The sequence below is a fragment of the Squalius cephalus genome, assembly GCF_949319135.1.
Source record: "Squalius cephalus genome assembly, chromosome: 10".
Classification (NCBI taxonomy): Eukaryota; Metazoa; Chordata; class Actinopteri; order Cypriniformes; family Leuciscidae; genus Squalius; species Squalius cephalus.
In genome coordinates, this window is record NC_137131.1 from 27,618,309 (window position 1) to 27,635,190 (window position 16,882).

General features: G+C 38.8%; 2 protein-coding genes across 3 annotated transcripts in view; both read left to right on the forward strand.

Moving 5' to 3' along the window:
• srp68 (signal recognition particle 68) overlaps positions 1-16,882 on the forward strand; it is a 300,325-nt gene that overhangs the window by 170,808 nt on the left and 112,635 nt on the right. The gene's annotated exons all lie outside the window — the stretch shown is intronic.
• The window catches only part of polg2 (polymerase (DNA directed), gamma 2, accessory subunit), a 67,595-nt gene that overhangs the window by 44,426 nt on the left and 6,287 nt on the right, over positions 1-16,882 (forward strand). The window lies entirely within an intron of this gene.

The following is a 16,882-nucleotide window of genomic DNA, read 5'->3' on the forward strand; positions in this document are numbered from 1 at the left end:
CCTGTTTTTAACTTTTTCATACTTCTTGAATTGCAAAAACAGAATAAAATAGGTTTAGTTCTAATATTTGTATAATTTTATATAAAAATAAATGGTGTATAATTACATTTTTAGAAGTTATGAGATGTTTCCTGCTTCCTTTTTGACATTAATTTAATCCCTCGCCATAGCAAAACCGTTTGAGATATTCAATATCCGTTTTCAATTTAGCATCATTAATATATTTTTATCATGTTGAAAAAGTTTGGTGGGAATAAAATAAACCTTTTAGGAGGAGTAACTAAAAACTCAGAGGCTGATTTAACAAAAAATCCATATTCAGACCAAAATATCTGACACCCTGTTGGTCGTAGCTAATAACTGTCAATTAGAAAGTTGTCCGGCTCGATGAGACCAATATACGTACTGATTTTTGTAATTGTGGGTAAAACTAACCCCCCCACTTTTGTCAAAAACATTTTGAAAGTGACACACTTCCTGCTGCCAGTTGGTGGCGCTATAACTTTGACTCACAATAGTTACATCCATCTGATCGGCCTCTTACCACGAACACACTGCTGAAGTTTCATCAAGATCAGTTAATGTATGCATAAGTTATTCCACTTCGTGTTTCTCTTTTCTCGCCATAAATTCGTTTCCTCGCCACGGCCAAACCGTTCGAGATATCAAAAATCCGTCCGCAATTTAGAATCCTCAATGTCTTGACTTCATGCACACCGAGTTTGAAGGGGGCACGGTGAATTTTCTAGGAGGAGTATTTCACATTCCACAGCAAGCGTTTTCCAAACAACCCATAATAGCTGACTTCCTGTTGGGCTGGCGTAAAACTTGACCGGGGTAAAGTTGTTCGGCCCGATGAGATCTATATGTGTACCGAGTTTCATATTAATTCATGCGAGCGTGTTTGATATATGGATCAAGTTTTAGAACCCCGTTCAAGGGGGCGCTGTTGAGCCCCCCAGCCACGCCCGGGTCCCAGCTTCAGCCCGGCCCTGATGGCCGTGGGTTCTGACCTGTGTGCAAAGTTTCAAGAGTTTTTGAGCACGTTAAGGACCCCAAAAGCCCCTGAAACCTTGATTAACAATATAAAAGCAATAGTCAAATCCCCCCCTCCCCTCACACACACACAGACACAGAGAGGGAGAGAAAATTCTTCAGAAAATCCACATTCAAACCAAAATATCTCTCTTCCTGTTGGTCAGAGATGGTTCATGTAAATTAGAAAGTTGTCCGTCTTGATGAGAACAATACACATACCAAGTTTTGTTGCTGTTGATAAAACTAACCCCCCCACTTATGACTAAAGGTGGCGCTACTGAGCCCCTCACCACGCCCGTTTCTGAAACTTTGCACATGTCTACTGGATAATAAATGTGATGTGTCTGTCGAGTTTCATGCAATTTCAAGTATGTTAAGAGTCTCAAAAGCATAAAAAAAGAATATTAAAGTTTGATGCGTTGCCACGGCAACAGTATCTAAGATATCAATAATCCTTTCACAGGTTTACATCTGCCGTGTGTCTACATTGTACACATAAAGTTTGAAGCAAATCTGGTAAAAATAAGACAGTGATTTCAAAGCATTTTAATAGTGATGTACTTCCTGCTGCCTGTTGGTGGCGCTATAACTTTGACTCACAATAGTCACATCTGTGCGATCGGCCTCTTACAACGAACACACTGCTGAAGTTTCATCAAGATCAGTTAATGTATGCAGAAGTTATAACACACTTCCTGTTTCATTTTTTCGCCATAAATTCGTTTCCTCGCCACGGCCAAACCGTTCGAGATATCAAAAATCCGTCCGCAATTTAGCATCCTCAATGTCTTGACTTCATGCACACCGAGTTTGGAGGCGAATCGATGAATTCCCTAGGAGGAGTACATTAAATTCCACAGCATGCGTTTCCAAACAACCCTAAATAGCCGACTTCCTGTTGGGCTGGCGTAAAACTTAGAGCACGAAAGTTGTTCGGCCCGATGAGATCTATATGTGTACCGAGTTTCATATTATTACATGCAAGCGTGTCTGATTTATGGACAAGTGTTCGGATCCCGTTCCAGGGGGCGCTGTCGAGCCCCCCTGCCACGCCCGGGTACCAGCTTCAGTCCGGCCCTGATGGCCGCGGGTTCTGACCTGTGTGCAAAATTTCAAGAGTTTTCGAGCATGTTAAGGGCCCCAAAAGTGGCCGAAAGGTTGACAAAATAATAATAATAATAATAATAATAATAATAATCCTACCGAAAACAATAGGGCCTTCGCCCTTTCAGGGCTTGGGCCCTAATAATCCTACCGAAAACAATAGGGCCTTCGCCCTTTCAGGGCTTGGGCCCTAATAAACAATAATCCTACCGAAAACAATAGGGCCTTCGCCCTTTCAGGGCTTGGGCCCTAATAATAATAATAATCCTACCGAAAACAATAGGGCCTTCGCCCTTTCAGGGCTTGGGCCCTAATAATCCTACCGAAAACAATAGGGCCTTCGCCCTTTCAGGGCTTGGGCCCTAATAATAATAAACAATAATCCTTCCGAAAACAATAGGGCCTTCGCCCTTTCAGGGCTTGGGCCCTAATAATCCTACCGAAAACAATAGGGCCTTCGCCCTTTCAGGGCTTTGGGCCCTAATAAATAATCCTACCGGAAACAATAGGGCCTTCGCCCTTTCAGGGCTTGGGCCCTAATAATCCTTACGAAAACAATAGGGCCTTCGCCCTTTCAGGGCTTGGGCCCTAATAATAATCCTAACGAAAACAATAGGGCCTTCGCCCTTTCAGGGCTTGGGCCCTAATAATCCTTACGAAAACAATAGGGCCTTCGCCCTTTCAGGGCTTGGGCCCTAATAATAAATAATCCTACCGAAAACAATAGGGCCTTCGCCCTTTCAGGGCTTGGGCCCTAATAATCCTACCGAAAACAATAGGGCCTTCGCCCTTTCAGGGCTTGGGCCCTAATAATAATAATCCTACCGAAAACAATAGGGCCTTCGCCCTTTCAGGGCTTGGGCCCTAATAATCCTACCGAAAACAATAGGGCCTTCGCCCTTTCAGGGCTTGGGCCCTAATTAAAGCTGCAAGCAGCATTTATCGGGGTTCAAGCATTTAAGGCCTTTAAGCACAAAAGCATCAAAAGTTATTACGTTTTATTTAGCAAGCCAAAAAACTCGCTAGCGCCAACTAGTGGCTGATTTCTTTCAAAATTCTTACAGACATCTAGAGCCATGATTCGAACATGCCTACCGAGTTTTGTTCCGATCGGCCTCCGTTAACCTTGTCTAATAGGTGTTTAAATTTCATTGGTCGATGGCGGCCATGTTTTTCGAGATACGCCAATGTCCTCATAGACATACATGGCACCTTGGACCAAGACACTGCATACCAATTTTCAAGTCAATCGGACTAACGGTCAGGTAGTCAGAGCCCTTTTCATGTTTTAACAGTTATAGCGCCACCTATCATCCGATCTACATGAAATTTTGCATGCTTGTTTAGAATGATATGGCACATATGCTCACCAATTTTCGTGAAGTTCTGAGTTTTCGTTTAGGATTTATAGGCTTTTGAGTGCATTTTGCCACGCCCATTTTCTTTATGACCAAATATACCCATGCGAAAAATGCAAAAGCTTTTTTTTGATAATTATTGATCTAGAGAGTCCATAGAATTGTCCTAGACTCGTTTGGTTCCGATTGGGTGAAAAACCTAGGACTAGTTCACAAAAGTAGGTTTATAACATAATTACGAATATTTAATGAACGGTTTGATTGACAGCAATGATTCTTGAGGCAAAGTTGTTCAGCAGGAGCAGATCTATCAAATGATATGCATTTTGTGACAATAAGTGTAACACCACGTGATTACAGAGCCATACAACTCGTTAGCGCCAACTAGTGGCCGATTTCTTTCAAAATTCTTACAGACCTCTAGGGCCATGAGTCGAACATGCCCACCGAGTTTCGTTCCGATCGGCCTCCGTTAACCTTGTCTAATAGGTGCTCAAACTTCATTGGCCGATGGCGGCCATGTTTTTCAAGATACACCAATGTCCTCATAGACATACATGACACCTTGGACCAAGACACTGCATACCAATTTTCAAGTCAATCAGACTAACGGTCAGGTGGTTATAGCCAGTTTTATATTTTTTTCATGTTATAGCGCCACCTAGTGTTCAATCGTTGCGATTTCTTTACTGTGACCCCAGATTGAACTCATACACATGTGTACCAAGTTTGGTGAAGATATCTCATTTACTTCTCGAGTTATAGCCATTTTAGTAAAATAGGCTCCTCCCACAACATTAATTTATCACCCCCTAGCGACCAGGAATCAATTTCGACTTTTTTTCGATAATTATTTATATTCAGACTCCAGAGAATTCTGCACTGGTTTGGTTCCGATCGGACAAAAAACCAGGGACTAGTTCGCAAAAGTAGGTTTTTGACATAATTCAAAATGGCGGAAAATTTGCATACCCGAAATGAAATCCGAGATATACGTTTTGACCTTCAGGAGTCCAGCATTCCAATGATATGAGACACTTGAGTCTACAACATATGGTCTAGGAGTTATGACCAGTTTCGCGCTTTTGGTTGCTATAGCGCCACCTATGGGCCAATCGAGGTCATAATTTGATAACCTCTCCTCGATTTTTGTACTGCCATATGGCAAAGTTTCAAGGTTCCAGGGGCCTCATTTATAAAGCTTGCGTACGCACAAAACGGGGCTGAAAACATGCGTACGCCAGTTCCTGCGCAAAAGGTGGGATTTATAAAGAAAAACTTGACGGGAAAATTTGCGCACCTGCACGCAAACTCTGACCCATGCGTACGAACGTTTTGGAGATGGAGCACTTTGGCGACACCGATGGTGAGCTGGAGTTAAATGTATTTTTGGTCACTTTTATACAGAAAATCTAAAGAAAATTAAACATATACAGAAAGATTATACAAATACAATTTCAATCACCAAGCCTGTCACTTGAAGCAAATATCCATTCCTTCTTAAATGTCCGCGGCAGTGAGCGTGTTGAGCCGTTTAGTGAAACTGACGCAAATAACAGTTTAAATAAATAAAATACTTCTGATATAAACATTGATATTAAATATGCCATTCAAATTAATGGAGTTAAACACTTAAACATGAAATCATTACTGAAGTTACAACATTTTTTTAAATTCAATCATTAGAAATATTTGTTGTGGATGCGATTGTTTTTGAACACTTTTCCTGTGGCGTGCTTTAATGTTTTAACCACAGAGATAATTGCTTATCATGATAATACCAGAATGTCTGAGAAAATAGTTTCGTGCAAATAATGCCCAAGGCCTATCTGTTTCCATTAAAAATATAAATCAATTAAAAATACAATTCGGCAAGTGGAAAAGATTGAGAAAAACTTTCTCTGAAATGTATTTTACACTATTTGATTTATGTAGGCTATTCAAAAACAAGGCAAGGATAGACAACTACTTGATTTGTATTAATGTAATGTTTCTTGTACCGTTTATATCATTTGCATATGATTATTCAAACGTTATCACGTGGATGAATAATCATATGCAAATGATATGTAGATGAGGATCTGCATAGTAAAACTAGGCGTTGTAAGCTCCATATATGGTTATTTCGGGTGGAGACGCATGTACGCACAATCTTCCGCTGACTGGGATTTATAAAGTGAATTCTGCGCAGGTTCTGGCGTACGCACGGTTTTATAAGTCTGAATATTTTTTTGCGTACGCCATTTTTGGCTTTCGGGCGCACGTACACTTTTAGTAAGGTTCCTACGCACAGTTTTATAAATGAGGCCCCAGCTCTTATACGGTTTGGGCTGCACGATGCGTTTTAGCGGAAAATAATAATAATAATAATAATTAAAGCTGCAAGCAGCATTTATCGGGGTTCAAGCAGTTAAGGCCTTTAAGCACACAAGCATCAAAAGACATTACGTTTTATTTAGCAAGCATTTAACAACTGCCATCATAGATGAAAAAGTCAATTTACAGTGTTTTTACAGTTATAGCACCTTTTTGCCTGAGTCTTCTTACAGTCTTGCCTGATCTCCACCACTTTTATTAGTAGTACTCAAAGTGTGCCCATATATATGTGTCAAATTTGTTGTAAATATGTAATTTTGATAAGGAGTTTAGACAATTATATTCAGTGGCGTAACGAGCCAACACCGGGCCCTTAAGTAGGATTATCAAGGCGGGCCCCTTGATGACGCAATTGATGACATTGATGACGCAATGTCCGCGAGTAGGCTACCATGAATAGGGCAGGATATGATCATACACAGCATATAAGAGATGAGATGACTAACAAAATCAGGAGGAGCCTACGATCACCAAAAACAAAACAAAAACAAACAAAAAAAAACACTGGTGACAGCGCACCATAACACATTGTTAGGCCTAGGTCCAAATACATAAAAAAGATGCTCTCTTACATTATAGCAGGATTTTCCGGGCTTTCCTATGTGCTACTGCAAAATTGTTGATTAGATCAGGATTTTGCGCACGGGCATTCTCAATTGACCCTTCGCATGGAGTTTGATTGACAGGCGATCTGACTAATCATAATCCGCCATTTTGTCCCACAAAGCAGTCAGGAGAGTTAGTAGATTAACATTGGAGGATTTAAATTTGAAAAACAAAGTGTGCTGACGTCTTAGCACTTTAAAACAACATTCCTTTTATGTTCATTCATGTTTATTTTAATGCTATAAATTAGAAGGAAGAGATGATCGGTTCACGAGCAGCTTTAACTGAGCCTCGAGTCTACAGCGATCTGTCAGACACATTAAAGAGTCCCAAAACGGTATTTATTGTTTAAATGTCTCTAAAAAATGACTACATTTGAAAGGTGAGACTTTTGTTACTTTTCCATTACCAGTACCAGCTCAGCTCAACTCGACTCGACTCGACTCGACTCGACTCGGCTCGCTTTTCGCTCCGTTTTCCATTGCAGATAGTACCTCCACAATAGTACCTGGTCGTCCTAGCGACGCCGCAGGAAACTGCCGTGACTTAATCTTCTACGCGAGATACATCCGCTGCCACACACACAGGACAATGGAGGAAATCAAGTGTATGTTGTTTTTGGATGTTTTTGTTTTTGCTGTTTTTTATTCAGGATACTCCGTCTGGCGCGTGCAATGATGATGCAGTGAATAGTGACGATTCTCTCTGACCAATCAGCAGTCTGCCGTGTTTTCACGTCACATTTTAGTATCGCCTCAGCTCGCTTAGAACCTCGCCGGAGGTGGTACGAAAAAAAGTACCTGGAAGCAGGTACAGGTACAACTTTTACACAGTGGAAAACCAAACAAAGCCGAGTCGAGTCGAGTCGAGTCGAGCCGAGCCGAGCCGAGCTGGTACTGTGTAGTGGAAAAGCGCCATTTGTTTCATATCAAAAGTACTTGTCTGTCAGCGCGCAGTCTCCTCTCTGATCCGCAATGTATTTTTCACTGCGTGAGAACTTGGTGTGGTGTGAGAGTGGTGTCGCTTGTCAAACATAGCAAAAGTAACTAAAGTGGGCGGGTCTTTGCGAACGGTCATTGACTGTATGGACGGGGATTCGCCAGTCCCAATTCAAAACAAATTTCATCACAATCCATCATTGTTCGTTTCAAACATGTGAGAGCATCAAAATGATCCATGGGTGAAATTGATTGGATTTAATTCATTTTTTTTGTCAGTTCCTATCATAATTTTAACATTTTGGCATTATTGTTTAGCTATTTACCTATGTTTTCAAATTTCCTTTGTTTTTTTTGTTGTTGTCTCGATCGGACTAACGGCTTTGAAGATAAACAATTTTTTAAAGCTCTAAATGACACTTACAAAAAACATAAGGCGAAACCTGGCATGTTTGGTATTGTTGGATTCAGGAGTCTTAGGAGGTCACTCCTGTGAAAAAACACTGGCTTGAAACTTCTAAGGCTTCTTCAAGGCATTGTGCCAATGACGTATACTGAGTTTTTTGAGATACACCAATGTTCTCATAGACTATCATGGCACCCTGGACAAAGACACTGCGTGCCAATTTTCAGTAGACTAACAGTTGGGTGCGCTTATAGCTATTTTCATGATTTTTTTCACTGTTATAGCGCCACCAAGTGGCCAATTGTCAAGATTTTTTTCATGTCAACTCAGATTGATCTTATGAACATGTGTCCTAAGTTTAGCGAAAATATCTCTTTCCGTTCACAAGTTATAACCGTTTTATAGTGCCACCAAGTGGCCAATTGTTGCGATTTTTTTCAAGTGATCTCAGATTGAGCTCAGGAAAATGTATCCCAAGTTTAGCAAAAAAATCTCTTTCCGTTCACAATTTATAACCGTTTTAGTAAAAGTGGCCCTGGTACCATCAAATATTTTGGTTCCCCTTATCGACCGTTAATTGAAATTTTAAATTTTTTGGATGATTATTGATTGTCAGACTCCAGAGAATATTCTTGCAGTGGTTTGGTTCCGATCGGGCCAAAAACCTAGGAGAAGTTCGCAAAAATAGGTTTTTCAAAAAAATGCAATTTACTCGAAATTGGCGCCGAAGGGCGAGCAAATCGGAGATAGCCATTTTGTCCGCCTTGAGCCAAGGATTCCAGCGATATAAGACACTTGATCCTGGGACAAACGGTCTAAGAGTTATGGGCAATTTTGAACTTTTGGTTGCTGTAGCGCCACCTATGGGCCAATCGGGGTCATAGTCTGATAGGTTGTCTCCAAATTGAGGCCTACCATCTGGCAAAGTTTCAAGTCTCCAGCACTTACGGTTTGGGCTGCACGATGCGTTTTACGGCAGAAGAAAAATAATAAAAATCCTTACAATTACAATAGGGTTTCAGCACTTCGTGCTTGAACCCCTAATAAGAATGGAAGCTTTTTGCCAGTTATAGCGCCACCTATGGTCCGATCTGCATGAAACTCGGCATGCTTCCTCACCATGTTATGACACATATGCTCATCAATTTTTGTGAAGTTCTGAGTTTTCCTTTGGGATTTATAGGCTTTTGAGGGTATTTCGCCACGCCCCTTTTCTAAATGACCCTGTTACAGCCACCCAAATGCAAAAGTTCAACTTTTTTTTGATAATTATTGATCTAGAGAGTCCAGAGAATTGTCCTAGACTGGTTTGGTTCCGATCGGGCGAAAAACCAGGGACTAGTTTGCAAAAGTAGGTTTTGGACAAAATTCGACATAGCAGAAAATTTTCCCTGCCTACATCCAAATTGTCCGCCTTGAGCCAAGGATTCCAGCGATATAAGACACTTGATCCTTGAACAAACGGTCTAAGAGTTATGGCAATTTTGAACTTTTGGTTGCTGTAGCGCCACCTATGGGCCAATCGGGGTCATAGTCTGATAGGTTGTCCCCAAATTGAGGTCTACCATCTGGCAAAGTTTCAAGTCTCCAGCACTTACGGTTTGGGCTGCACGATGCGTTTTACGGCAGAAGAAAAATAATAAAAATCCTTACAATTACAATAGGGTTTCAGCACTTCGTGCTTGAACCCCTAATAATAAAAATCAGTACAATTAATACAATTATTAATAATAATAATCCTAACGAAAACAATAGGGCCTTCGCCCTTTCAGGGCTTGGGCCCTAATAATCCTACTGAAAACAATAGGGCCTTCGCCCTTTCAGGGCTTGGGCCCTAATAATAATAACAAATAATCCTAACGAAAACAATAGGGCCTTCGCCCTTTAAGGGCTTGGGCCCTAATAAATAATCCTACCGAAAACAATAGGGCCTTCGCCCTTTCAGGGCTTGGGCCCTAATAAGAAGAAAACTTAAGAAGAACAATAAGTGTGCTGCTTTCAGCAAGCACACTTAATAATAATAATAATAATAATAAGAAAACTTAAGAAGAACAGTAAGTGTGCTGCTTTCAGCAAGCACACTTAATAATAATAATAATAAGAAAACTTAAGAAGAACAATAAGTGTGCTGCTTTCTTAATTAAATATGTTACTTACATGTTAACCCCCTGAGGTCGACAATCGCGCCGGCGCGATAGGCTCGCTTTTTTTTTTATCAGTTCAAAAGAGATTAATTTTGCTCTGTTGACTTTGATATTACAAACAAGTTTCATACATCAATCGATTCTGTTAAATGTGTATTATTTTTGTGTATACTCACAATAAAAACAAAGTGTTGTGCTTTTTGCCAAATAAAGAAAAATAAACACGAAGCAAGTTCTGCCTTCTCTCTGTCAGTGTAGTCCATTCTGAAACGCGTCCGAAAATGAACAATAACTCAGCGAATACTCAGTCAAACAGACATACAGACACACAGGCATGAAGCTTGAATTCTCTTCTTTTAAATGAAGTAATTTATATAAAAAACAAATATTCTCAGTTCATGTAATCTGTAAGAGAAGAGCGAGATGTCAGTCGTTCTCATCTCATCTAATTATTTTTAATGCGACTCCGCCCACGGAGAGCGCGCACTATTCAAACGCAAATGACTGAGGCAATCCACGCAAACCTGTGAACGCCCACATTTCAGCTCGAGAAAACACAAGTTTAATCAGATCATTGTAGCCTACTTGTTTACACCGTCTTGCAGCGCTGTGAGGAATAATAATAATGGAAAATGTACCTCAGAAGTGCGGGTATTTCGAGGAGCAAGGATCCGACTGAGCTGAGGAATACTGTAGTAAGTTTTTTTTCCTTCTCAAGTGAATCGCGTTTCTGTTTGTGAATGAATGAATTGGCAGAGATGCGCGCTGTTTACCACAGCTCGCAAAAAGACAGTTTAAATTTAAATTGTGTTTCTGTGTGTGAATGAATGATGATGTTTTAGCAAACTGTATTGCTATACTGAGATGAGTAAAAATCGACTGAAATATGTTGAAATAAAATGTAGGCTATTTGTATAAGCAACGTATTAAACTGCAAATTAACATTTATATGCCCTAATATTTCATAAAAACAACGTTACAGTTAGGCGAAATATGAAAGACAAAATTTTGTTGACTAGATTTGGGTACAGTTTTTACTGTAGAATATACATCAAATAAGCTTTTGTTTAGCAATTTCTGCTCATATGTTATATATATATACTAGGGGTGTAACGGTACGTGTATTCGTACCGGACCGTTTCGGTACAGGGCTTTCGGTTCGGTGCACGTGTGTACCGAATGACCGAATGCAATATTTTGTGTGCGGAACATAGGTACATTTTCGTGTTTCCACACGAACATATTAAGTGGCGGAAGTCTCCGCGTTCAGCGCAAATCCCGCCCTGCAGCTGATTCTAAAGTTTTACCAGTTTTACCCGTCGTCACTGTAACCTAAACCAATGAAATCGACTGCAGGGCGAAAAAAAGCTTTTCCGCTCCGTGTGCGCCGCCGCACTCTCCGTTGTGTGTGTGTGTGTGTGTGTGTGTGTGTGTGTGTGTCTGCGCCATGGTCTGCGCGCTGCGCTCTCTGCTCAATGTTCAATGTTCGACTCCGTGTTTGCGCTGCGCATTCTGCTCTGTCGTTAACGGCCCAAACACTCCAATCATGTACCGATTATGCACTGGAAAAGCAAAGTCCGCTCAAATAAGGTGAAATTTCTCAGTAGTAGACTTCTGTTTGCTGAGCTGGTATAGTCATGCTGGCAACAATGGTAAAATGACCTGCTCTGATCACATGCTCTGGTAATAATAACGTTAGCTTTGTAGGAATATATTTTATTTTGATAATTAGTAAAAAAATGAAAAAAAATAAATAAATCTTAAATTGATTGTTGATTGATTATTGAAAAATAATAATACATTGATATATATGTTTAATATTATTTTAATATAGGGCTATTTTCTGTTCCTTTTTTTCCCCCGGTGTTTCATTTAATTAGGTGATTCTAAGTTTAATTATTGATGATTACAAGCTTGGAGGAATTGCAATTAATTACAGCAAATTGTGCAATTAAAGTTATTTTTTTTTCCCAGTCTTAATTTTTAAATATGAGCAGGCCTACAAGCTGGGATTGGTAATGCTGCACTGTAATCATAGTTATTTATTTATATTTTTCATTAAATTTATTATGTGATATTGGTTTGAGACTGAGAGTATTTTATTTAGTGGAGAACTTTGCAGCAGTATTTTATTTCTTATTCTTTTTTTTATTTTATATATATTTTATTATATTAAAAAGTGTTTAAAAAAGTGTAAACAAATTGTTAAAAAAGTTTATAGTAATAAACAACCTGCAGTTTAATGTTTGCATTTCTTTCCCTTACTGTACCGAAAATAAACCGAACCGTGACTTTAAAACCGAGGTACGTACCGAACCGTGATTTTTGCGTACCGTTACACCCCTAATATATACCGTGGTGGTCAAAATTGATGGCACCCCTGATAAATATGATAAAAAATGGCTGTAAAAAAATAAATCTGCATTGTTTATCCTTTTGATCTTTCATTCAAAAAATTCACAAAAATCTAACCTTTCATTGAAGTAAAAGAATTGAAAGTGGGGGGTAAATCACATTATAAAATAAATGTTTTTCTCCAAAACACGCTGGCCATTATTGTTGGCACCCTGTTATTAAATACTTTTTGCAACCTCCTTTTGCCAAGATAACAGATCTGAGTCTTCTCCTATAATGCCTGATGAGTTTGGAGAATAACTGACAAGAGATCAGAGACCATTCCTCCATACAGGATCTCTCCAGATCCTTCAGATTCACAAGTTCATGTTGGTGCTTCTCCTCTTCAGTTCAGCCCACTCATTTTCTATAGTGTTCAGTTTAGGGGACTGGGACGGTCATGGCAGAAGCTTCATTTTGTGCTCAGTTACCCATTTTTGTGTTGCTTTTGATGTTTGTTTTGGATCGTTGTCCTGAAGGAAGATCCAACCATGGCCCATTATAAGATTTCTAGCAGAGGCCGTCAGGTTTAGATTTTTTATCTGTTGGTATTTGCTAGAATCCATAATACCATGTATCTGAACAAGATGTCCAGGACCTCCAGCAAATAAATAGGCCCACAACATATAAGATCCAGCAATATATTTAACCGTAGGCATGGGGTACTTTTTATCCCTGTGTGCACCAAACACATCTGGTGGGTTTGCTGCCAAAAAGCCCTTTGTTTTGTTTCATCTGACCATAGAATCCAGTCCCTTTTGAAGATCCAGCCGTGTCTGACAACTGAATATGCTGGAATTTGTTTTTGGAGGAGCGAGGATGATTTTTCTTGAAACCTTCCCAAACAACATGTGGTGATGTAGGGGTTGTTTGATAATTTTTTTTAGGCTTTCTGACCCCCAAGACTCAACTAATCTCTGCAATTCTCCATCTGTGATCCTTGGAGAGTCTTTGGCCACTCAAACTATCCTCCTCACCGTCCATTAATACAATATAGACACACGTCCACTTCCTGGCAGATTCGTAACATCTTTAGTTGATTATGACTTCTTAATTATTGCCCTGATGGTCAAAATGGGGATTTTCAATTCTTTAGCTATTGTCTTACAGCCACTTTCTATTTTGTGAGGCTCAACAATCTTTTGCTGCACATCAGAACTATATTCTTTGGTCTTCCTCATTGTGATTGATGATTCAGGGGATTTGGCCTTTGTGTTTCCTCATATTTAAACTCCTGTGAAACAAGAAGTCATAGCTGGACAATTTCATGTTCCTAGTCACCCTGGTGTGCTTAAAAATGTAAATATTAATGGGAAAATACTTCAGAGATATTTTTCTCATAAAAAATTCTAGGGGTGCCAACAATTATGGCCAGCATGTTTTGGAGAAAAACATTTATTTCATAATGTGATTTACCCCCCAATTTCAATTCTTTTACTTCAATGAAAGGTCAGATTTTTGCGAATTTTTTGAAGGAAAGATCAAAAGGATAAACAATGCAGATTTATTTTTTACAGCCATTTTTTATCATATTTACCAGGGGTGCCATCAATTTTGACCATGACTGTATATATATATATATATATATACATATATATATACATATATATATATATATATATATATATATATATATATACATATATATATATATATATATATATATATATATATAAATATACATATATATATATATATATATATATATATATACATATATATATATATATATATATATATATATATATATATATATATATATATATATATATATATATAACATACTATTTTTGTCAAAAATAAAGTCATCAACTAAGATGTTAGCTGTTCCAGTGTTGGCTATATTCAAACTAATGAATACATATGATAAAATGTAGGCCTATAATAATTTTTTTACAAAGAAAGAGTAAATAGTTTACACTTGAAATATTGTTGAAATTGTAATTATTGTTGTAATTGTAACCTTTTTAATAAAATAGCAAAACATATTTACAAGATAGATGTAAGCAAAATCTTAAATGGTCAATATAAGTCGTCTTCTAAATATATCTTTTGTCCTTGCATTCATTCTTGTGGCTGAAGTGTCACACCTGAATGAATGGCTCATTATGCAGAGTCATTACGCATACTGGGTGGGACATTGTATTCTCAGGTGTAAACCACTCCTCGTTTACGCCCCCCTCGCATATTGGCTTTCCAAGCAAAACCTGTCTTATAAAACAATACATTGATTTAAATTGTGTGTGAACGATTAGGCAGGATGATTTTCACATAATTTTGAAGCCAGAACTCGAAGCGACAACATTCATTAGTCAAAAGTCTTGTTGACACATATTTAGTATGTGTTTTGTGGTCTTATTTCAGCAACTTTCTTTTTTTTTTTTTTTTTCAATAACCACACATAAACATTATTCTCTTAAAAATTCAAACATATACATGCATGTTGCTCGCATATTATGGTAGCCCTGTTTGTGCTATATAGAGTGAATTTACACCTTTGCCATTAACATGTTTATAAATAACTGAAAAAAGCACAAATGTCAGAGCATGTCAGAACACCTCCAGGGCCCAGAAAACCCCTCAGACCCCAGAGGGTTAATAGCCAGATTCCCCAACACATCTACTTACTTTGTGTTGATCACAAAGAAAAAAACTGCAAGGCCAAATTATGAGAAACAGAAACGATTAATTCATTGCTTGGCTGGGTCTTCAGGCTGTGTAGTCTGTTAGTTTACCTTACCTCCCGATATGAGTCATTCGTTTTTTTTCATCACTCTCTGCCACAACTCGTTGTTCCCGAGTCATATTAAAGGTTCGTTCAAAATCGACCCATCACTAACACACATGCTATGCAACACAGGCAACAACTAACAGCTGGCAAATCAGATGGCTCTTGCACGTATTGACAATTCCGCTGTAATTCAACAACAACAACAACATTTCTTGGTTTTGTGAAACATAGTAAAACCAATGTTAGTTGCGTATCAAGCAGAAATAAAGCAACCGTTTTCAGGCCTTCCTGCTCTCTAATGTCTCTGCAGTGCTGAAAAGCTTTTCCAGTATTAATGCAGGTCCTAGCTCTTGCCTGATCATAACCCTTTTTTTCTAATTATTTTCCTCTGACCTTTTCCTCTTTGGTAATATAGTATCTCAGCCATCTCTCTATTTACAATCTTTCTACAAATGCTCCGCTCTGATTTGGAGAGATGCACAGAAACGGCAAGAGTTATTTGATTTGCGATTGTGCTGTGCTCATTTCATTCATAGAGTTTACACTTGTCACAGTTGTCACCATGAGGACATTCACACATCCTGTCCGTGTGCAGCCCAATTTTTTAGACCTCGCAGACAGTGTACTTACAACTGCGCATGTGCGAGTGGCTTAAAAACAAAATCCACTAGATAGTGCGCACTCGTTCGTGGCCAAAGAAGTATACTTTGAGACCGAGCGGAAAGTGGAAAATGAAGTATACCTGGGCCTTGAGGCGCCTAGGTTGCAGCGAGCTGTCATGCCACATCGAAATGTCAAAGCTGCATTTATTGTTTGAATTTCGTGATAAAATGGACAGAATTGGAAATTTGTAACTTTATTTCTTATCGAAAGTAACACAGAGCTTATTGCAATTATTGGTGGTTAATGGCTGTTAAAAGTGGTTAATAGGCTATAATGCTGTATTCGTTGTGTATGCAAGACATTTACCGAAAATTCTCGGTTCAAATAAGTGTACCGTTATATCCCTAATTAACTGTGACACTATTCTGATTTAATAGAGCTTTTAACACCTAAAATAGTTAACCCTGTGTCATTCTAAACCTCGGGTAATTGGAATCCTGGGTTGTCTTGCATCACGTTTCACACTGCTCATACTTTACTCGGGGTTAACAGTTATTCCTGGGTATTCATTAGCTGACGTTTCACAAGCTACATTCCTAAACCCTGGGTTAATGTCCGTATTTGAGGTGTCAGTGTAATTGATTGGACGAATGCCGCACACAACCTGCTCTAGCATAGTGTTTTCTCAAATTACATTGTCATCTGTACTATCAAGTTTTTTTAAAAGACTATAAAGCTAAAAATCCACTCCAAATTGTTTTTTTGTTTTGTTTTTCATCACCGTTTGACATTTTTCCTGTTAAACGCTGAAACGACTGTGTGTGTACAACACGGAGTGTTTTACGTGACTGTCCAAAGCATCTGAATATGAGGCATGCGACTGTTGTGTGCATCAAGTCATATTACAATGCATCATTTCACAATGCGCACATTTGGCACCGCAATGTGGGATTAAAGGCCCGTTCACACCAAGGATGATGACTATAAAGATAACGATAAAGATATAGTTCTAAAATATTACTTCTCAATATTAAAGAATAGCAGAGTTATATTACCATACCACAGCTATAACGATAACGGCAGAGATAAACGATATCATTGGATTCACCAGCTGATGAACGATGAAAACATTAATAGACAATCAGAATCCATCCTTCTGTGAGGAGCTCGGCCATTTAAAGCGG